Below are 24079 nucleotides of genomic sequence, written 5' to 3'. Positions count from 1 at the left end.
TTTGATAAATTTGCTGAGTGACTGACCTGATTTCTACTCTTATCCAGTGATATTTTAACAAAAGACTGAGAAAATATATGTACTGTATATAACATTTTTTTTTGCTTTTTTTTTTTTTTTTTTTTTTTTTTTTTTTTAGTTGACGCACGCCCTGTTGGTATCAGAGTGTAATGTTAGGAAACAGGAACAAACTGACAAACATTAAAACAGTGGGCTTGCCTCTGAGGGCATATGCTTGGGATAGGAGAGTGAGGTGGGCACCTTCCTAAACACTTGACATTAAGTAATAACCACAACCTGGGCTTGAAGGATGGTCTACACCACACGGAGTGAGGTGCTTGTCTCCACACCTGCCCCTGATATGATGAATAATCACACACACCAAAGGTTTCTGAGCAGGAGCTCACGTTTGCTCACTCTCCTGTGCTCAATTATTTTGGGAGATTTCCACCTGCACATGACCCTTTTCCCCCCAGTGGGTGTGGCCAGAGACTGCCCCACAAAAGCAATGAATTGACAGCTTTCTTGTTAGTTCCAGGCTGGGTCAAGAGTCGAAACACAAGTTTAAGAGGGAAAAGCAGACCCCACAACCTCAATAGTCCGGGTTAACCATCCTGATACATCCTAATGTATTGCAGATACCCTGTCTCCATTTACTGGTCTCAAAGATACAAGAACTGATTCTTGCCCAGCAATGCCTCAGAGTAACTGGGAAGATCAAACATAATGATGCCAAGGGCAGCACTCTAAATTGTAAAGTGCTATACCAAGATGAGCCATCGTCATTCGAGTGACTAAGTAAACTGGGCCATTATGGACATCATCTTGTGTGGACACAAAGTAAACAGATGACAGCCGCTAGCCGAGTGACGTAAGGCTTGCATAGGCTTTGAAATCAAAGTAATGATACACTTCTTGCATAAGATAGCGTTCTACCCATCACATTAGTCACCCAACTTACAGCTGTGATTTCTTAAGTCCTAGCTCCGTCTAGTGGTTGTTCTATTACAAATGAGCTAACAAACGGCAGTTGACAAGAACTTATCTGAAATGTATTTGGTGCTGAGCTGTCTCGGTGGTATCTGCTCATTTCATTTGAATAAGGTTCTTAAGGTTATGTTATCTCCTGCACAAACATGCCCAAGGGGAGATTTTTCATGACAATATTAAAAACCTATCAAGCAGCCTCATAATCCTGCTTGTGCAAGGAAGATAAAGAAAAGAATGGGGGAAAACTGTCATAGAGAGTTAATAAAACTCAGATTTTAATGAGTTCTCATGTTCTGTGACTCCGATAAAAAGGAAACAGATGATATTCATTTGAGGTAAGAGATGTTAAAGGCTTCTACCCGATAAGAAAAAGGAACAAGGAGATCTCTTTCATTTTAATTTTAAATGTACCTACTCTAGTGATTCTCATCTTGCACTACATTCAGGGCATTGGGGGGAGTACCATTTTGAATACTATAAATTTTAGTGGCACACTTGAAGAGATTAAAGGGCCTAAAAGAACACTGAAAAGTCAGTAATCTTTAACCCACCATCACTACTCAGTGTGATGATGTCTCACAGTGTCTATGAAAGCCTGTCAAGCCATTTCCCCATTCTCCTGACCAACCCTCAACACTGTCTGTGAAAAGAAAGTCACGTTATTTGCCCTGTCCACATTCTCTTTGATGATTCACAGGCCAAGGTTGCAAGTGTTCAGTAAACATACCATCATTTGGGGGCCTGGTTTGACAATACACTATGCCTCTTACCTCTTACTTGGCACCTTCTGTTCCCTATTCTACATTCAGTTCCAGGATCTACTCAGCTTAAAATTCAGTGGTTTATCACTGAAATGTAGGAATCTCAGTTGGAGCAAGCTTTAATCTTACAAATTTGTCAAAATTTGGTGACACATTTGTATAGGATTCACAATATACCAATGTGCTTTGGCAAAGCAGTTGAAAGTTCCTGTATTTTTATATAACAGACAAGGTACTTTTTATTTAAAGGGACAATTTTAAATAGCTGTGACCAGAATTCCAATTAAGCTGCCTGTCTCTCCCTCCAGAAAGTGGACTGCTACTGTCTAGAACTTCTACCAAGAAGAATACAGAGTCTAAAATGAAAACTTGTAAACGTTTACTCCAATGTCTCTCGCCTATCCTTCTTAGCAGTTCTCTTCCTGTACTCTGCAGCATTTTGTTTACCCCTCAGTCACAACATGGGTTTATATCTGTATCACACAACAGATGCAGACCTCCTTGAAACAGAGATGAACTTTTCCAATCTTTGTTCTGACAAAAGCAATTGAGCCATGATGTAATTAGCGAGTCCACAAAGGGATTGATAGTGATGGAGGTATGCCACTACAGAGAGAGCATGGAGGTCTGTAGACTGGCTGGGAAGAGTCCAAGAGAAGACAGAAAAATCTCTATGCCCAACAACAAAAAAATCTATCAAATGCAGAGGAAAACAATGCCACACACCAGAGGGGGGAAACGGCATTATGCAAAGACAGAAATTACATTTTTTCCTTTTATTAATACTTTGCGGTATAGGTGGCAGATTTCAGAAAGCCAAGAACCCCTCAAACTTGGGAGAGTCTCCTATGAGTCTTGGAAGGCCTGGGCACCAGAATGGCCAAGCAGGGACACTGCCTCATTACCAAATAATTAGCATCATTAGGAGAAATTATACGCAGAGGTAACTCACTTGCTTTGCCACCATGAGAGAAATATCTAAAAGAGGGGGAATTTGCAGCAAGAGACATTTCAGCTGCTATAACCCAGTGACTGGTTATTGTTCATTATATTTAATTTCTGTAAAAAAAAATTCTTTTCTAATAAACTTACAGGAAGAGAAGTGGGCGGGCCATATCCACTAGTAGTACCTGTTCTGTATTATAGATATCTCCCCCTAAGTGCTGGGAGAGGGGAGAGAATCTGCTGCAATCAGAATCATAGCCAATTAATCTATATGACTAGGGGAAAGGATACCCAGATGTGGGTGTTACATTCAACTGTGGCTAACTCAATAGGCATTTATAAATGTTTGTAGAATTGGGTTATGTCCTTCTAAATGCCCAAAGCTAATATCCTTCTTTCTCATTTCCTCTTATCATCAGAGAGCAGGATCTTTTACTGCACGCCCCCTCATGGAAAATAATTAAAAGCCATTTACAACAGTCTCATTTTATTATAACAAACATTTGCTCAGAGATTAGCATATACCAGATGCTGGGATAGATTCTAAGGATGGAAAGGTGGTTATGATTGGCACCTGCCCTCAAGAAGCTCAGAAAACACCTGGGGAGTGCTTTCTTTCTTTATATTTTCTCTTCTTTCAGCTACTTTCCTCTCTGTTGTACACACTAAATCTTGCTTTCTTTGCCAATGAACCATAGTTCAACTTGATCTAATCACTGAAGACTTTCCCATCGCCTCTGAACTGAGAGCTGGCTTTCCTCTAAGGTCTTGAAATCCCACAGATCCCCCTTCTTTGGAGAAAAGTATTCATCTTCCCTGGTCTGTGTACCTAGAAACTAGAAGCTGTGGCGAGAATTTGTCTAATTCCTTACTACAATATCCAAACCACTACTCTTCCACATTCATGTAAACTTTCTCCTTTGAAGGCCATGATCAACAGAAATAACACTCTACTCTTCTTTATTTCTTAAAATAGATTTAGGGGAATTTTTATTTAGTCTTGGAAAAGTTGAGGTGTTTGTGGGACAGTGCAAAAAATATTGAGTAGGCAGGTGGATACCCACAGGTAAAGAGCCCAAGAGACACATGTGGGTAGAGCCAGATACTGAAAATCAACAATTTATAGCCTTCAAAGGAGGCAGAAAAGGGAAAATTTGGAAGCAGGGACAACTGTGAGAAGCAGCTTTATAGAAGCCCAGAGGGAGAAAGTCTTTAAGTGGGAGAAGTGAAGAATACCATCATATGCTATTTGCTGTAAACACTGGAAAATGTCCGCTGGATCTAATGATTAGTGGGTCATTTGAGACCTTAGTAGATACATTTTCAATGGAATAGTGGGGAAGAAACCAAATTGCAATGGGTTTAAAGACTAAGTAGAAACTTACAATCAAGATGACAGATTGAGCTAAGGAGTAGTGAGTACTGCCTTTCTACACAAAACATAGATATTCCAGGGAAAAAAAATGTTTTTAAACATATCTTTAATATATTTTCAATCTCAAAAGTAAAAAGGGGGAAATTTCAGATGTCAAGAATAGGAAGGAATCCATAGCAGTTAGTAGGAATCTAATGGCGGGGGCGGGTGGGGGTGGGGGGGGGGGGTGGGCAGGACTTGTAACCCAAAGAGAAATGCACCTGTGGGGCTGCAGTTTTAGTATTTGTGTGAAGATATAAGCTGAGGACACAGTCTCTGTGGACAGTGGGGAAACTGGAATTGGATTTTTGATGGAGCCAGGAGCTTAGAAAATTAGGACCTACCAGCCCTAGTTCTCAGCTTGTCCAGAACATAGGTGGAAACAGCTGATGTTCAGAAATCAGAACCCCTAGACAAAGCATTCACATATGTGGGATGGAATTCTCCCAAGTGCCCTCACAGTGTAGCAACTCTGTGCCAAGAAATTTACATAGAAATCTCACATAGTCCCATAAGAAACCAACAGGAAACTGCTCCCATAGGAAAAACCTATACCAACCAGTACACCTTAAGGTCCAACTGATAAAACCTCCCCACAATAGTGAGCATACAGACATAATTACAAATTACACCAAACTGAATTTTCCAGAATTAAATTCTCAAACTGAAAAGGCAGCATAAAGGAAAACAAATCCAGACCTAGACATATTGCAGTAAAACTTCAGAACATAAAAGGAAAAGATAACGTCTTAAAAACTATCATAGGAAAAAATAGATTAGCTGCAAAGAAATGAAAACATGATGCTGCCATTAGAGATCTCAACACGAACAGGAGAGTCAGAAACAATGGAATACATGATGAATTCCCATATATACACAACAAAATGGCTAAAATTAAAAAGACTGACAACACAATATGTTGACAAGAATGTGGAGCCATCAGAACTCTCCTACATTGTTGTGGGAATGTAAAATAATAAAAACCACTCTGGAAAATAGCCTTACAGTTTCTTTTTTAAATCATGCTGTATTATCTTTCATTAAACATAAAGACTTCCAATCACATCACCTAAAGACCATTTTACCCATTGCCCTGTTTGGCCACCAGTCTTTTGTCTCTCTCTTCAGCAATGGTGAGACAGATACCCTTTCCACAGAGAAGAGAAATTCATGGTTTGTTGCTTTTGCCAATAACAAAATATTGGACAGCCAGGTGGCAAAGCTGCTGCCATTGGCATCTTTCACGTGAACTACATCAAAAGAACCAGGGTATCTCTCTCTGTTGGTGATCACACCAATTCTTCCTAGGTTAGCACCTCCAGTCACCATACAAAGATTACCAGTGTCAAACTTGATGAAATCAGTACTATTTACAGTTTCTAAATCAATCTGAATGCTGTCATTCACCTTGATGAGGGGATCAGGATAGTGGATGGTACGAGCATCATGGGTCTCCAGATGAAGGATTCCTTTTGTCCCCACAAAGATCTTTCTCACTTTGTACAACTTGTACTTGGCCTTCTTGGGTGTAATCTGATGAACAACAAAGCGACTCTTGGTGTCATAGATCAGATAGAAATTCTCCCCAGTCTGCAATCCCTATCAAAATAACATCAGAATTCTTCACAGAGCTAGAACAAACAATCCTAAAATTTGTATGGAACCAGAAAAGACCCCAAATAGCCAAAGCAATCCTGAAAAAGAAAACAAAGCTAGAGGCATCACAAAGCTGGAGGTATTACAAAGCTGTAATCATCAACACAGTATGCTACTGTCACAAAAACAGATACTCAGATCAATGGAACAGAATAGAGAACACAGAAATGGACCCACAAACGTATGGCCAACTAATCTTTGAGAAAGCAGGAAAGAATATCCAATGGAATAAAGATAGTCTCTTTAGCAAATGGTGCTAGGAAAACAGGACAGCAACATGCAGAAAAATGAACCTGGACCACTTTCTTACACCATACACAAAAAGAAACTCAAAATGGATGAAAGACTAAACTTAAGACAGGAAGCCATCAAAATCCCAAAGAAAAAAGCAGGCAAAAATCTCTGACTTCAGCCACAGCAACTTCTTACTCAACACATTTCTGAAGGCAAGGGAAACAAAAGCAAAAATGAACTACTGGGAACTCATCAAAATAAAAAGCTTTTGCACAGCAAAGGAAACAATCAGCAAAACTAAAAGGCAACCAACGGAATGGGAGAAGATATTTGCAAACCACATATCAGATAAAGGGTTAGTGTCCAAAATCTATAAAGAACATATCAAACTCAACACCCAAAAAACAAATAATCCAGTGAAGAAATGGGCAAAAGACATGAATAGACACTTCTCCAGAGAAGACATCCAGATGGCCAACCAACACATGAAAAAATTCTCAACATCACTCATCATCAGGGAAATACAAATTAAAATAACAATAAGATACCACCTCACACCAGTCAGAATGGCTAAAATTAGCAACTCAGGAAACAGATGTTGGTGAGGATGTGGAGAAAGAGGATCTCTTTTGCACTGCTGGTGGGAATGCAAGCTGGTGCACCCACTCTGGAAAACATATGGAGGTTCCTCAAAAAAATAAAAATACAGCTACAACCCACCAATTGCACTACTAGGTATTTATCCAAGGGATACAGGTGTGCTGTTTCAAAGGGGCACATACACCCCAATGTTTATAGCAGCGCTATCAACAATAGCCAGAGTATGGAAAAAGCCCAAATGTCCATCGACAGTTGAATGGATAAAAACGATGTGGTATATATACAATGAGGTATTACTTGGCAATCAAAAAGAATGAAATCTTGCTATTTGCATCTATGTGGATGGAACTAGAGGGTATTATGCTAAGTGAAGTTAGTCAGAGAAAGACAAATATCATATGACTTTACTCGTATGAGGAATCTAAGATACAAAACAGATGACATAAGGAAATGGAAGCAAAAAATAATATAAAAACAAGGAGGGGGACAAAACATAAAAGACTGTTAAATACAGAGAACAAACTGAGGGTTGCTGGAGGGGTTGCAGGAGGGGGGTTGGGCTAAATTGGTAAGGGGCATTAAGGAAGACACTTGTTGGGATAAGCACTGGGTGTTATACATGGGGGATGGATCACTGGAATCTACTCCTGAAATTATTATTGCACTATTTGCTAACTAACTTGGATGTAAATTTTAAAAATTTTAAAAATCATAATAAAAAAAGAAAAAAGAAAGAAATTCTCCCCAATCTTGTCAATGTGAATGACATCCATAAAACCAGCAGGGTAGGTTATATCAGTTTGGACCTTGCCATCAATCTTAATAAAACACTGCATACAGATCTTTACTTGATCTCCTGTTAGGGCATAGTTAAGTCTGTTCCTTAGGAAAATGATGAAAAGAAGACATTCTCTCAGCTTATGAGGATGAGGGGCACACACATGGGTCAGTTTATCCAGCATCCAATGCTTTGGATATACTACATGCTTCAGATGCTTCTTGGGATCACAAGCCATGGCTGCTGTAGGCATGAAAAGAGAACCACCTAGCCTGAGAGTTTCTTACCAAACTAAACATTCACCTACCCTCCAACCCAGGAATTCCACATATGTCAACAAGAAGATTTATTTATATCAGGTTCATTCATAATAATTAAAACCTAAAAACAGCATGTATCCCTCACCACCAGAATATATACTATGTATGCATACTCATGCAATAGAATAATATTCAGTAATAAAACGAAATGAACTACAGATAAATGGATAAATCTCAAAAACATTATGCTAAGTGAAAAAGTTTTACACAGAAGAGAACATGGTATATGATTTCACTCATACAAAACTCTGGAACAAGCAGATGAAATTATGGTGAAAAAGAAATCAGAACAGTGTTTGTCTCTCAAGGGGGATAGTGGGGATTGCCTGGGAAGGGGCATGATAGAACTTTCTGGAGTGATGTCACTATTCTGTATCTTGAAGAGAGTATAGGTTATACAAGTACATGTATTTGTCATAACTCATAAAATGATACAGTTGAGTTTTATGCATAGTGTATATTTTATTTCAAAAAAGGAACTCTAAACACATACTGAACCCTAGTTAATCATATTCAGTCTAAGTGTTTAAAAATGAGGTATATGGATGTCTAGGACTTATTTTGAAGTGCATCAAAAAATAAGATGGATACTAGGGCGCCTGAGTGGCTCAGTCAGTTGAGCATCCAACTTTAGCTCAGGTCATAATCTCACAATTCATGGGTTCAAGCCCCACATCGGACTCTGTCCTGACAGCTCAGAGCCTGAAGCCTGCTTTGGATTCTGTGTCTCCCTCTCTCTGCCCCTCCACTGCTTGCTCTCTCTGTCTCTAGAAAATAAATAAACATTTTTTAAAAATTAAAAAAAAATAAGATGGAAAAATAAATAAATAGATGTAAGATAAAACAAATATAGCACAATGTTAACAAATAAAGAATCTAGGGACATCTGGGTGGCTCAGTTGGTTGAGCATCTGACTTTGGCTCAGGTCATGATCTCGTGGTTTGTGAGTTCGAGCCCCGAGTCGGGCTCTGTGCTGACAGCTCAGAGCCTGAAGCCTGCTTCGGATTCTGTGTCTCCCTCTCTCTGCCCCTCCACCACTGGCACTCTGTCTCTTGCATTGTCTCAAAAATAAATAAACATTTAAAAAATTTAAAAAAAGAATCTGAGTAGTTGGTATATAGTGTTCACTGTACAAGTCTTTTAGTATTTCTATATATTTGAATTATTTTCATATCCATCTGAACTATTAATGTTTAAAAAAGGATAGGGACACCAGGGTGGCTCATTGGTTAAGTGTCTGACTCTTGATTTCAGCTCAGGTCATGATCTGATGGTTGTGGGATCAAGCCCCATATCAGGCTCCATGCTGGGAGTGGAATCTGCTTGGAATTCTCTCTCCCTCTGTCCCTGCCCCTCCCTCTCTCATGTGCATGCTCTCTCTCTCAAAAAAACAAACAACAAAAAAAAAAAACACATTTTTTAAAATAAATAAATAAAAAGAGGATAAAACAAGGCATTTTCAGATATAGAAAGGATAAAACTGATAGACATTTGCTGAAAGAAATGATTAAGAATATACCACAGCAGAAAAGAAAATGAGCTGAAGAGAGAGGTGGAGTACAAGATACGATGGCAAACAGAGATACTGGTAAAAATGTGTTAGTAAACTTAAATAAATATTGACTCCTAAAAATAATGAGGACATTAACAGATAAATTGGAAGAGTGTTAACTGGGGCACCTGGGTGGCTCAGTCAATTAAGCATCTTACTTGGGCTCAGGTCATGATCTTGTGGTTTGTTAGTTCAAGCCCCACATTGGACTCTGCTGTCAGCACAGAGCCTGCTTCAGATCCACTGTCTCTCTCACTCTCTGTTCTTCCCCCACTCCCTGATATCTCTCTCTCTCAGTCTTTAGGTATTGGAACAAAAATGTTACTCTAATCCAATTCTAACATGACTTTTATGAAAAGGTTCTTATATTTCCTTTAACAAAAGATTATAGCATCTAATTAGTACTGTGATAACCCTGCTTAGTTACTTACTGCTGCATAGCAAATTACTTCACAATTTAGAAGCTTAAAACAACCAATATTTATTATCTCACAGTTTACTTGGGTCAAGAATCCAGGGATCTTAGCCGGGTACCTTTGGTATAAGGCTTCTCATGAGACCAATCAAGCTTGTTGGCTGGGACTGAAGTTTCATCTGAAGGTTCAACTGGCAGAGGATTTGCCTCTAAGCCCCCTCACATGGTTTTGGGAAAGATTCAGTTCCTCACTGGCTGTAGGCCAGAAGCATCCTTTAGTCTTTGCCACGTGCTTCTCTAGGGAAGCTCACAACATGGCAGACACTCAGAATGAGGAGTAAGAGAGCACAAGACTGGATACTCAAGATGGAAACCACAGTCTTTTTGTGACCTAATCTCAGAAGTTGCATCCCATCCCCATCATTTGTGCCATATTCTGTTTATTAAAAATTAAGCCCACACTCAAGGGGAGGGGATTGCACAAGAGTATAAATGCCCAGAGGCAGGGATCGTTGTGAACTTTCTTAGAGGCTGCTTACCACATCTACTTTTGACCCTAAACTTCTATCTTTCCAGTTTGACTATTCGACCATTACCCACCACAAACATTCTTCTGTATCTTCTGTATCTTTAGGACATTCAGGCCATTGAACTCCCTATTAGTTAACACTACCACCACTACCATGCTGTTTACTTTCCATGTTACTAGTTTAGATTACCTGGTCTATCCGTTTGGTAACTCTCTCACCAGCATCTTTTTTTTTTTTTTTAATTTTTTTTTTTAACGTTTATTTATTTTTGAGACAGAGAGAGACACAGCGTGAACAGGGGAGGGGCAGAGAGAGAGGGAGACACAGAATCTGAAACAGGCTCCAGGCTCTGAGCTGTCAGCACAGAGCCCCAACGCGGGGCTCGAACCCACGGACCGTGAGATCATGACCTGAGCCGAAGTCGGACGCTTAACCGACTGAGCCACCCAGGCGCCCCTCTCACCAGCATCTTAAAAAAAAATTTTTTAACGTTTTATTTATTTTTGAGACAGAGAGAGACGGAGCATGAACGGGGGAGGGGCAGAGAGAGAGGGAGACACAGAATCTGAAGCAGGCTCCAGGCTCTGAGCCATCAGCCCAGAGCCCAACGCGGGGCTCGAACTCACGGACCACAAGATCGTGGCCTGAGCTGAAGTCGGACGCTTAACCGACTGAGCCACCCAGGTGCCCCAACTCACCAGCATCTTAAACTCTCCTGCCCCTCTACCCTCTGTCTTTTCATAAACCCAACCCTGGATGAATACATCATCTGTTCCCTCTGTGCCTGCATCTTGCTGGCTAAACCATGCTGCAGGAAATTGTGAAAAAGGCCAGATTCGCATTTCTATCTATACCTTAATGATTTCCTACCCTGCCGGAGCCCTCAGGACGACCTGGCAGTTACCCTGTACGACCTGAGTCAGCTTGCTTGCTATTCGTCACCATTTATAACCTTCTTCCTTCAACCAACACACCCTCATTCTCCCAATTTCAATGGTAAAGACTCCACTTCTCAAAAGACAAAGTCTACCGTAGGGGTTCCTTTGAATTTCTATCACAAAGACCTGTTTAATTTAAAGGCTTCTCATGAGACCAATCAAGCTTGTTGGCTGGGACTGAAGTTTCATCTGAAGTTTCATCTGAATTGCTGCCATTCTCTCATCTATTCCACCTTTTGAAATAGTGCTGAATCCCATCCCTGGCCACCTTCTCAGAAGCTTACCAATATTGATTATATCTTTTCTATCCTATATCTTCATCATCTTCTCTCTACTGAATCCTTCACATACAAATTTTTTTTTAATCCCTGATCCCACTTCCCACTCTATCAACTGCTATCCTAGATTTCTCCCCTTCTTCACTGCTGATCTTTAACAAATTGCCTAAACTCACTACTTCCATTTCCTCCAATCTTATTCTTTCCTCAATCCAATCCATTTCTTTCCCCTCCCGACACTGCTGAAACAGTTCTCCCTAAGGTCACCAGTGACCTCCACATCACTAGAGCCAATGAATATTTTTCACTCTTTGTAGTACTCTATCTCTTTGTGGCATTTGGTGTTTTTGTTTGCTTGTTTGTTTTAAAAATATGGAAGCTTCATGAATTTGTGTGTCATCCTTGCATAGAGGCCATGCTAATCCTCTCTGTGTTGTTCCAGCTTTACTAAAGTGCTGCCAAAGTGAGCACTCTGTGGCATTTGAAACACACTTTTCCCTTGGTTTCTGTGATGCCACATTCCTGATTTTCCTCCTCTGTCTCTGTAGTGGCATTATTTATATTTATGGTGTCCTGGAATCTTCTAAACACATTTCCATTTTGTGTTCACTTTCTTCATGATGAGTCCCAACTCCCAAGGCAAAGACCAGGGCCTGCCTTGCCAGCCTCCCTTGTAATCAAGTGTGAGCATGTGATGTTAAGTCCCACTACTTACTGCATCCACATGAGACTTGGAATTAGAAGAAAATGCTGGAAGGAAGGAAATAAGTCAAACTAATTTTGCTTGCATAGGTTATTGTGAGGATTAAAATTTGATAGTATACATAGAGCAATTAGAATACAGCCTGGCACAGTGCCGCACTATGTAAGTGTTAGCTATTATTATTCTGAAAGGAACAGTGGTAGCTCAAATAACCCAAAAACTATTCTAAAAGATTCCTATCATCACCATCTGTCAGCCAAAGATTTTCATCAACTATGAGACACATAAAACCAGCTAGGGACCTGCTACCATGGCTATATTGCTGGTGAAGATCACAGATAGATCAACAAATAGAGAAGCAGACCAAGACGTTTAGCATGAAAGTTGGAAAGTTCAGTGTGATTTCAATCATGGTATCAAATGCTGAATCAATATTTCTGGGGATGGCCAGCTACAAAAGGAATGGCTGAGCTTCACACATGGAATTTTTCCCCTCAGAAATTAAAAGAGGACGGAGTGGGTTAGGGGGAGACACTTTGGACTAGAGGGCAGAAATTAATTCAATGAAACAAAGACAAGGACTCCCCTCTCTCACATCCCCCTAACCCCACCAAGCTATAACTGTAAGTTGTGTAAAACAAGAAGAGCCTTTTTTTATGAATTATTGCTTTGAGAGCAAATTAACCAAGTAATATAGAACAGTATGTGTATAATTTTATATAATCTATATATCTGTAACATATAACACATTATCTGCTTCACTTAGGTGTGATGAGGAGTGAGCAAATTAATAATGTAAAGCAATGTGAACAACGTCTGGCACACGTTTGTTTGTTTGTTTGTTTGTTTGTTTGTTTGTTTGTTTTCAGTCATGTCTTTATGCCCTGCCATTCCCTTTTACTGTTTAAAAATGGTTGGTGCAACGGAATTGCCTGCAATTCAGGGGTTTGTGACCAGAAAGATGCTGCACAAGAAGAGAAAAAAGAAAAGCCATGAACCCTAGGGGTTTACCTTTGAAGCTAAAATCTCCACTCCCCACTAATCTTTCTAGGAAGCTATAACAGAGGTTCCTTAAGAGAAACGGTGGGCAGAGGCCTTGAGGGTGCCCATTGTTGCATGACAACATACTTAAGGCTGGATCCGCCTGCCACAGCCTGGCTTTCCACCCACTACAGTGCCTACCCCAGGCAGAGCCTTCCTCCCCGGCTGACCCACGCCAGAGAGCCTCAATCCCTACAGCTTTGTGAGCAGCAGATTTTATAGCCTCAACCACACAAATGATTGTCCAACTGTACCCAGAGCAGCCAGGAGAACAGTGTAAGACTTTACTCTCTGTACTTAAATTAACACTAGGCATGATTCAGAATTGAAAATCCAGTGGAGTTACTCAACTCCCAATGGTGCTTGTAAGTCACTGGGGAATCATTGTGACACCGTTTGGATAGCTTTGGTTTGTTTGCATTATATATGACCTTGTTATCACGAGATTTCTCTCTTCACCAGCATGGGATCTACTTACCTCTGCTCTTCAAATGCCACTTTGTTTACTCATTGGCCCTCCTTTTTTGAAAAATACCATCTCAGCATCAACAGGCCCCTTATGTGGCCACCTAATAAGTTACTCAGTAAAGTATCTTTCAGTAAGAACTATATAGAATGAATTATCAGAAGCCTTAATATAATTTACCTCTATAAAGTATTGACTTTTCCAATACAATTCTAAGAGTACTCTTATGTATCATCCCAAGAAGGAAGAAAGTGAAGAAGAACATCAAGAACCCAGAGCACTACAGCTCTCCACATAGTTCACATTCAGGACATAAATGCAGAAATGACCAAAGATGAAAGCCAAAGAGTTGTATCAACCTGTGAGCCAAATGCCAAAGACTAATTCCCTTAATTTTCTGAGAATTGTGAACACTGCTGCAGGCAGCCAAACCTTACTCTTAGAACAAGTGAAAGAATATATAAAGCAGAGGACCACCATTTGTAGAATACGTATGCATAAAAAATGTAACAAATGACAGAAAATGTGGAATTCCTCAAGGTCCCTTTTGTTCTTACGTTCTTTGTTAAGGACAATATTTGAACTGCACTCAACCTTCCAACATCATAAAGAAGAAAGTGAAATCTAAGATACGGAAAAAATATATTAAGAAACCCTATAGCTAGTTCAAGTAGTTCAAGCCTCCAAACCCAGCTGAGTGAAACATTAGAGTAACCAGAAGCGCAAGCACACAAACAGTGGTTTCCTGATTCTTTTCTAAGGAGAAAGAAATAAATTATTTTAAAGACTTTTTTTAGATGTTTATTTATTTTTGAGGGAGAGACAGATACAGAGAGAGACAGAGACAGAGAGACAAAGCATGAGTGGGAGAGGAGCAGAGAGGGAGACACAGAATCTCAAGCGGGCTCCAGGCTCTGAGCTGTCAGCACAGAGTCAGCTGTGGGGCTCGAACTCACAAGCTGTAAGATATGACCTAAGCCAAAGTCGTACACTGAACCGACAGAGCCACCCAGGGGCCCCAAGAAATAAATTATTTTAAAAACCATTGTCTACGGGGCACCTGGGTGGCTCAGTTGGTTAAGCATCCGACTTTGGCTCAGGTCACAATCTCACGGTTCGTGGGTTCGAGCCCCGCGTCAGGCTCTGTGTTGACAGCTCAGAGCCTGGAGCCTGTTTCGGATTCTGTGTCTCCCTCTCTCTCTGCCCCTCCCCCAGTCGTGCTCTGTCTCCCTCTGTCTCAAAAATAAATAAACATTAAAAAAAAATTTTTTTAAATAAAAACCACTGTCTAGCAAGCTAACGATCCAGATCCTGAGCAAACTATAGATAGGTTATTAAATACATGGGTTGAGAGTATGTAGAAAGGAATGAGTTGACCACAAGGAACCAGAGACAGGTAAACCAAATGGGGAAAGAGAGGAGCAGAAGATAGTAGAGGGAGAGAAAGAGACTATAAAGAAAAATTGTGAATTCCTTGGAAATGGACCAAAAGGATTACAGGACGTCTTTAATGAAAACCAAGTCGTTTTTAGCATGTCCTCCAAAGATATCCAGTTCTACGGGGGTCTTCATGCCTTTCATGACCTTTGAGCTACTTACAACTCTGTAATTTGTAGACAACTTACAGAAGTGCAAATTAATTTTGTCCAAAGATGTAGAAATGAATTTTTTTCTGATGGAGCATCAGTTGATTTTCCCCCACCAATGTGAATAAAACAGTTTAGTGTTTATGAAGCAAATTCTTCTCAATATTCCTAATGGCCTGTATGGCCCATATAAGTTTCTGCTCTCTGGACTCTCCTTTGAACCTGTTGTAGCATCTTACTAACTCCTAGATTAATTAATGAGCTGAATAAAATCTTTAATTTTTTTCAAATTTTATATTGTACAAGAGGCATGACTTTCCCTTTAAAAAATATATTTCCTTTTATGGGAGGATGGAAGGGAGTTCCAGGCAGAAGCAGTGACTACTTTTTAAAATATGGAAATGAGGAAAAACATAATGTGTTGACAGCAGAAATAGCGCTTGCACTAGTGGGGAGATGAGGATGGAAAGGTGAGCAAAAATTAGGTCAATGGAAGTGAAAAATGTATTATCTTAACAGTTGGCACCAGAATTTTTCTTAGGGAGGTTACTATAATTTTTTGAGCCAATACTTGGACTGCTGCTTATGACAGACCAAAGAGTGTGAATGTCAGCGGGCACCATGGTAAATATTTTAGAAAGTGGCTAGAGTGATCTTCCTAAAGCAAAGAAAAAAATATATGTTTTAACTTCTAAAAAGGGAGGGTAAGAGAAGAATCAGGGATATGATGTGTAGTTGGAGACCAGGTAGGGTAAAAGGCCAGTAATGTTGGAGTAGCTAAAAGGCATTTCAAAAAAGGAATGGCTAATGTTCAATTTGAAGTCATTTGCATTGATGCAGTATAAATCTTTCCAAAATTAGCTTTGTGTCAGCTAATTTTATGGTCAAATTCTAGGGAGCTCCTTAAATGTGTATAGAACTTAAAAACAAGCAGAATTACATATTTGAGTTGCTGTGGAGGCACTACCCACTAAAACCTGAGCCCAGCAGTAGGAGTATTCATGCAAACGATGCAGACACAGAAATCGTGAGAGAAATACTAGACTTTCCTAGGACTGAGGTGACTTTATTTACGTGTCAGTGGGTAATAGATCTACAGCTGACATATGGGTTACATAAACCAAAAATAAAGAGTTTCTACTTGGCCTTGGAGATGATAGAGTCACTGAGGTGACTGGCATGGCAAGATAGCTGTGTCTAGAGGTTAGGGAATGACGTGAAAAAAGGCAGTCAAGTGCTCAGTTGGGGTTGGGAAGGCAATCCAAGTTGCAAATTACAGAGCATTTTCTAATGGGGACAAGTATTTTACATGGGGGCATTAAAAATAAACTAATTAACCCAGGTCAGAGAGCAGAACTGTGATTGACAAAGGGATGGAGAGAAAGGCCAGGCAGCTGTTCAGATCACCAAGTCATTGTTTCATACTTCTAGTTTCTAGCAGAGAGGGAAAGTCTCAAATTACCTTCCCACATATTGTCAGCATTTAAGAAATCATGTTAATATTAGTGCAGGGGAAAATCAGAAATATGTGAGCTGCTTCCTAGGGAATATTGGCATTTTCCAGAAATGGTTTATGAAAGGACCATCTTTCTTATCAACCACAAACACTTTTTGAAGATCCGCTTACACTAAGACCCAGTCGATCTGGAGCTAGTGCAGAACTGAAGAGCAAAGGAGAAGAAATATATATAATCTCTCCTATTGGAGTTAGGTCGGCTTTGTGGTTGAAAATATGAGCTTTGAAGTCAAGTAGAACCAATTTGAGACCCAGCTCTACCCCATACTGGCTGTATGATCTTAGGCAAGTTATTTAACTTCTCTGTGCCTCTGTTTTCATCTATAAATGAGGATTAATAACAGTAACTTTCTTAAGGGTAGAAGGATTCAACAACACCAATGATAACAAAAGCTAAACACTTAATATTTGCCACACTGTATAAAGCACTGAGTTTGTAGGAACAGGCACTCCTATTCTCCTATTCTATAGTTTAATCTTCTTGGATGGTTCTTTCCCAATCTGGATAATTTCCTCATACATATGTGCCAATCCAGTACTTTGCTAAATACTCAAGGGGGCCTTCTTCAGGCACTAGCCACATTTCTTGTGCTCAATAGACCCATGTGGTTAACAGCTAATGTTTTGAGCAGTACAGATATGGAACATTTCTATCATCACAGAAAGTTCTATTGGAAAGTGTTACTCTAGGGTCCAGACTTGTCTAACTTCAAGCCTATGCTTAGCTTGTCAGTGTGTTAAAATTTATTTTGCATTTAGATCAGCTGGGGATCTTGTCAATCTTCATTTCCAATGTGATGTCAGGTGATCATAATGCTATGGGTTAACAGACAACATTTGAGTAACACTGCAAACGATTAGATATAAGCTTCCATAATTATTAAGTTGGTATGTGTTTCTTTTGCAGGAAAAACATACTGAAACAAAAAATCACCTGACAGAAAAGATCACTGTAACATTTTTTAACCTTTCTTACTTGCTATACTTTGAGTGACTAACTTGCAACTCTAACTTGCAACTCTAACCAGTGCAGGATTGTTCCTTCCAAGGGCCTTCCTGTCCCCTACTTGCCAACACCCCCCAGAAAGCTCAAGGAGTGAATGTGCTTTACCATCAGGGGTCCCAGAACTTTTCCAATGTAGAATTGGGAGAATGGGTCAGGAGAGTAAGAACAGAGTATAGGGTATGGGGAGAGGAAAGATCTCAGTAGAGACCTGAAGGAATTACCCCTTCTAAGAATCAGTTGGTGTGGGGAGCATTACAGGCTAGAGAAATAGAAGGACAAGAGGTGGTGCAGCTTAATACAACAGTGTGAGAGATGTGGGTAGAGATGTGTTAATGAGGTGATTATGTCAGACCTTGTTGGCCCAGTTAAAGGTTTACTCTATCAAAAAGCAACAGAAAGCCACAAAGAATTTTAAAGATAGGAGTCATAGGATTAGAAATGCATTTTATGGAAAGATCATTTCAGATGCAATGAAGAGAATATATTAAATGGCCTAAGCCTGGAGGCAGTGAGACCAGGTGGTGATGGTAATGAAAAATTAGAGAAGTTAGGGGATATTCATACCTTTATAGGAAGTAGAATGAGAGCAGTTCGATCAGGCAGAAAGACATTTCATGTTGGCTATCGAAAAGTCACTTGACTACCTGGGATCTTAATTTTCTCATTAAAAAAATTTTTTTTAACATTTATTTATTTTTGAGAGACAGATCATGAGCAGGAGAGGGGCAGAGAGAGAGGGAGACACAGAATCTGAAGCAGGCTCCAGGATCCGAGCTGTCAGCACAGAGCCTGATGTGGGGCTTGAACCCACAAACCGTGAGATCATGACCTGAGCCAAAGTCAGACGCTTAACCGACTTAGCCACCCAGGTGCCCTGTAATTTTCTCATTTTAGAGAATGGCATCATACCTGGCCCTGCAAAGTACTCCCTCCCTCATCATAAAAATACAAAGCCTATTATGAGCAACATACTCAAGGTAAAGTAAACTTCTGGTATTCCAGAAAATTTTAAATTGTTTAAGATGTATACATTTCATTTTTGTGAAGTGCCTCTCTTCTAAGGAATAAAAGTATTTTATTAACACTGTCTCATAAGCCTTTTGGTTCCCTATGAAGCTGGACTAATCAACACAATAGATTGACTCAATAAAAGGGTCAAACATTCACTGGCCTATTGATAAACTATCCAGAAAGGCAGGGTTCTCCCCTTTGAGAATTTTCCACACCATCAACATTGATAAGCCAAATGCATCCTCTAGGCCACCTTGAAAGATTAAGATTCAAGTTTGAGAACTCCAAGGATCCATAAATCAAGAGCACCAGTGAAAAACTATGATTTAGAGTTTACTTGTAAGAAGTACACATGTGTTTTCAGCGTATTATTAGAATAATCACTGATAATATCATATTTTATACATACATTTCCCCTAGATTTTTTTAGTTTGAAATAGCTTTCATGCGTTAATTTTCACGCACTAATATTATCATAATTATCATATCTAAAAATGCAAAGCAATAGATTCTTTTTCTGTTGTTAAAACCGTGTCTTTGTCCTTTCTCCAGAAGATCTATACGTAAACATTTCAATCTTTTAAGCACTCATAAAAAAGTGATTCTGTTTTGAGGATATTCAGTGTCTACATATTTTAATTAAATATCTGTAGAATTCATAGGAACATAAAACAATACCTATCTTTAATACACACACACATGCACAGGTACACACATACACACACATATATGTATACCATTCTAGAAAAAGTAATTAACTTTAGTGGAATATTTGTAATTCTGTCCCCTAAGAGATTAAAGGTTATTTGAAATCTAGAATTCATATCAGACTGTGAAGTTGGGTTATAGATAAACTCAATGAAGTTTGATAGACCAGAAAGGATACATTTCAAACTCAAAGTCAACTGTAGGGCTAAGAACCTACAATCACTGGGATATCAAACAGCTGAAATTCATTGCAGTATAGTCCAAGTTGCATACTGGAAAAGAGGTGGGAGGTAGATATCACAGAGATTCTAATATGTACGTAATGGTATGCCGTTGTTGTTTTCATTTGCAATTCCCTAATGACATACAATGTTGAGTGTCTTTTTATAAGGTTATTTGCCATCTGCCAAGATCTTTTGCCCATTTAATGGGTTAAGAACCTTATTTTCAGATGAGGAAACTGAGGCACAGAGGGGTTCCACAAGTTGCCCAAGGTTACACAGCTGAGGCTGAACCCAGGCAGGAGGGATCAAAGCCCACAGTTGTAATCACTATCCTGTAATACTTTCCGGATACAGGTTTGGAGCTAAAAAACCTGGGTGTCCAGCTGGCTGTGCGATTTACATGGTTTCTAACCGTGGGTAAATTATTTGATCTTTCCCAGCCTCAGTTTCTTCTTCTGTAATATGAGGAAGACAGTGTTGCTGTTAAGATTAAATGAAACAAAGTAGAGAAAGTGCTGAACTTGTTCTCAGAACATAGCAGCTGCCAATAAATGGTAGCTATTATTAGTCCAACACCACATGAAAGAGTGAGAGAGGCCTGCCTTAGCCACAAGAATTAGCACCTGCCTCAAAACTAAAATAGATCAGTCTGGGCTTTAAATTCTATAGAAACTCAGACATTTCTTCCTGAGGTTTTCATGATCCATTGTCAGCTGATATACCTTGTGCACACAAAGGAATAAAGGGGGCTCCAGTTTCTTAAAAGAAGAATAGAATTTTACTATATTCAATTTCCTTTTCCTGTTCATCTTGTCCTTTTGATGGACCTCCAAAAGAAAAAAAAAAGTCACAGTTGTGTTAACCTTGCAGCTAATGAAGCATGCCTATAACCAGATGTGCCCTGCTTGCATCCACTGAAACTAGAATGGTGGCAGAAAAGGCAGACATCCAAGCAATTGCACCCGATGTGCATGAATGACTGTCAGAGAATGCAGGGATCCTCTGAAAGCAGGAGTTGTGAATGTTCTTAAGGCCATATTGCTCAGGGGTTGATTCTCAAACCTGTTTGATCCCCAGAATCTCCTGAGATGCTTTTTTTTTTTTAATTTTTTTTTTAACATTTATTTATTTTTGAGACAGAGAGAGACAGAGCATGAACGGGGGAGGGTCACAGAGAGAGGGAGACACAGAATCTGAAACAGGCTCCAGGCTCTGAGCTGTCAGCACAGAGCCCGACGCGGGGCTCGAACCCACCGACCGCGAGATCGTGACCTGAGCCGAAGTCGGACACTTAACCGACCAAGCCACTCAGGCGCCCCACCTAGGATGCTTTTTAAAAGAATAGATTCCTAAGTGCTCAGCTTAGCCTTAACTGAGTCAGAATCTCCTAGGGGTTGGTGAGGAGAGAAAGTATTCTGATACATGTACCTTTAAAAGTTCTGAGAGGCTCTAGTGATCAGGGAACTGCTGATATAATGTCATTCCCATTTGATGTCTGGGATCCTCCGTGTGTATGTGTGTGTGTGTGTGTGTGAGAGAGAGAGAGAGAGAGAGAGAGAGAGAGAGAGAGAGAGAAGAAGAAGAAGAAGAAGAAGAAGAAGAAGAAGAGGAGGAGGAGGAGGAGGAGGAGGAGGAGGAGGAGGAGGAGGAGAAGAAGAAGAAGAAGAAGAAGAAGAAGAAGAAGAAGAAGAAGAAGAAGAAGAAGAAGAAGAAGACAGGGAAACAGAGACAGAGATATCAGGCAAGTGCTGTGGGAAAATGGAACATTATGGGATGTAAGACCTTTACAATTGTACAATTTATTGTACTTTATCAATAAAAGTAGGTGCAAACTGATTCAGAAGTAACTGAAATTGTTTCCTAATGAAAGTGATCAAAAACAAAGCCTACCAGTTCAAAAACGAAAAAGATGCTAAAAGGAACCTAATATTCAGTCCTCTCACTTTATTCTGATGTTGTAGCATCTTTAGAACATCTTTAGATAATGACTCTTAACTAATTTGGATAACTTTTCCCTATGAGAGCTAATGAAGTTGAATAATTTAACTAAATATTTGGAATCAAAATCTAAGTGCTTTCCCTTAGGTTTTTAGGTTTCCAGAACTTTAATGAGTTAATGAGAAATTTGCATTTAGTAAGGCAATAAATAAATTAATTATGCTTGGAAGAAATCCAGTTTCACGGGTTTAAACTATTATTAAAACTCTGCAAATACTTTGATTTTGATTTTTAAAGTTTTATCTTTTGACTTTTATTTATTCATTCAATAAACTTTTTTTAATGTTTATTTATTTTGAGAGAGAAAGCACGTGCATAAGCAAGGGACATGGAGAGGGTGGGGGACAGAGAATCTTAATCAGGCTCTGTGCTGGCAGCAGAGAGCTGGATGCGGGGCTCAAACTCACAAACCATAAGATCATGACCTGAGCTGAAGTCGGATTCTTAACTGACTGAGCCACGCAGTCATCCATCAATAAACTTTTTTGAGAACTATTAATTACTATGGCACACCACTGATCTAGATGGTGTTAGCAAGAAGAGGAGGTCCCCATATAGATAAACAGAGGTGGAAGGGTTGGGGAGTGGCTGGGCTAGGAGAGAAAAGAAACACTATAATGAGCACTTACTCAGTGCCACTCTCATTTATATATGGTATTCTTTGTAATACGATAATCCAACAACATAATTTGATCACTAAGAACTAAAACTAACACATTTCCTAAACCTATGTTAAGCAGTCCTAGAACTAGACACACCTTCCTGTCCCTCTGAAAAGAAGAAAAATGACCTGCTTGCCTGTGGAAAATAAGACTGTGAACCAACTAAAATAGGTTAATTCCAACATTAGCTGCATGCTTGTCTCATTCGGGCCACCAACCCAGTATTGTTATGTCACAGTTTCTCCCCCTCCTCAACTAGTTCTCCACATTACAAGCTATCCAACCTATCTAAATCCTATAAGTATCCTCCCCTGACTTCTCCTGAGATATTACTCTCTGTCAAGATGATGCTCCCCCTTTCTACAGCAAATCCAATACAAATAGATTTGTTTGATCAATAGGTTTTGTTTTGTTTTCTTTTGTTTTTCTGGTGGCCTTCTGGGGAGTCAACAGTCAATGCCACTCACTATTCTTTGATGAAGAAATTTGCCCAAACTCATCAGCTATTATGATCTACCTTCTTGAAGAGCCAAGTGTTAAATGCAGCTGTAGTCGACTGACTCTGAAATTCCTATTCTCTCCACTGGTGTCCACACTTAGGCATCTGTGCTAGACGAGGTAAAGCAAACACAGGTGTTTACTGTACATTCTCAGATGCTCTCCAGCAAGCAACTTTGAAGGGGATGGCAGCATTAAAAGTGGCAATCCATAAATGCAAGGGAAATTCAAGTCCTTAAATCAAGTCCAGAGATATCTACTGCCATCTGCTCGTCACAGTGACACAGCAGTAAAATGCATAAATAAATGACTCACAGACCATAAGGGAGTTAGTTGCCTAAATGAGTCCCACAAATAGATGCAAGCAAACAAGAACTGAAGTCTCACTACTGACTGATAACAATAATAAAAGCTTAAAATTTTACACATGATCCTTAAAAAAATTATGGAAACCCTCCTCTGTCAAGGCTCATAATCGTATGCTCATAATCATAGAATTTTGGGGCCTAAGCACTGAATAGTTATTGAAAACATAAAATGTCAAATAAAAATGCAACAGTATATCAGTTTCAAATGTATTGAAGATTCTGTGTTGACTTCAAAATGGACCGAGGTGAACAGGGGAGCTTTGCGGGACACGGAGGAGGTAGAGTTTGGTCAGTAGTTCTAGACAGTTTGATTAGTTCTACAAGGAGGTAAAGAGGCAAACATCCTAAAGGCAGAGTCACATGAAAGGAAACAATGAACCATTTGCCAGAAAATATAAAATATGTTCTAGATATGCTGACTAAGGGCTCCCAGCTCAGCCAGTGGGGTTCTAGGCTGAGGTCAGGCCATGGTGGCTACTGACACTCTGCCATTAAGAAGGGTCCAGAGGGACACAGTCTGGGTGGGGGTGCAGGGGAGGGGGTTGGGGCTGGTATAAGAAATTTCCACAGCAGGGAAAGTTTCTGTCACTTTCCTGTAGGGAGTGACATACCATGACATTACCGTCATTAACAGTGAAAAATGCAGATTGTACTGTTGATGAATGAGTTAATAACAATGACAACAACAGGTAGCATTTAATACTTTCAGGTAGCATTATTTCATGCCAGGCAGTATTCTATGCACTGTACATATACTAATTCATTTAAAGTTCACCCTGTGAGCACCTATGAAGTAGGCACTGTAATTATCCTTAAACATATGAGGAAATTGAGACATAGGAAGATTAAGTGACTTGTCTAGGTCTAACAGCTAGTAAAT

At 39.7% G+C, this 24079-nt stretch overlaps 1 non-coding gene and 1 pseudogene across 1 annotated transcript; both read right to left on the bottom strand.

Moving 5' to 3' along the window:
• Positions 1–5191: 5191 nt before the first annotated feature.
• Positions 5192–7616, bottom strand: LOC132685739 (small ribosomal subunit protein eS4, X isoform-like; annotated as a pseudogene).
• A 4161-nt stretch (positions 7617–11777) lies between these two features.
• Positions 11778–11882, bottom strand: LOC132687014 (U6 spliceosomal RNA). Its single transcript, XR_009613956.1, has one exon. It is a non-coding gene; the product is annotated as a U6 spliceosomal RNA (small nuclear RNA).
• Between the last annotated feature and the right edge of the window lie 12197 nt (positions 11883–24079).

The sequence above is a fragment of the Panthera onca genome, chromosome F1 (assembly GCF_046562875.1).
Source record: "Panthera onca isolate mPanOnc1 chromosome F1, mPanOnc1 haplotype 2, whole genome shotgun sequence".
Lineage (NCBI taxonomy): Eukaryota > Metazoa > Chordata > Mammalia > Carnivora > Felidae > Panthera > Panthera onca.
The sequence above is the reverse complement of the archived record's forward strand: the minus strand, read 5'-3'. Positions and strand labels throughout refer to the sequence as shown.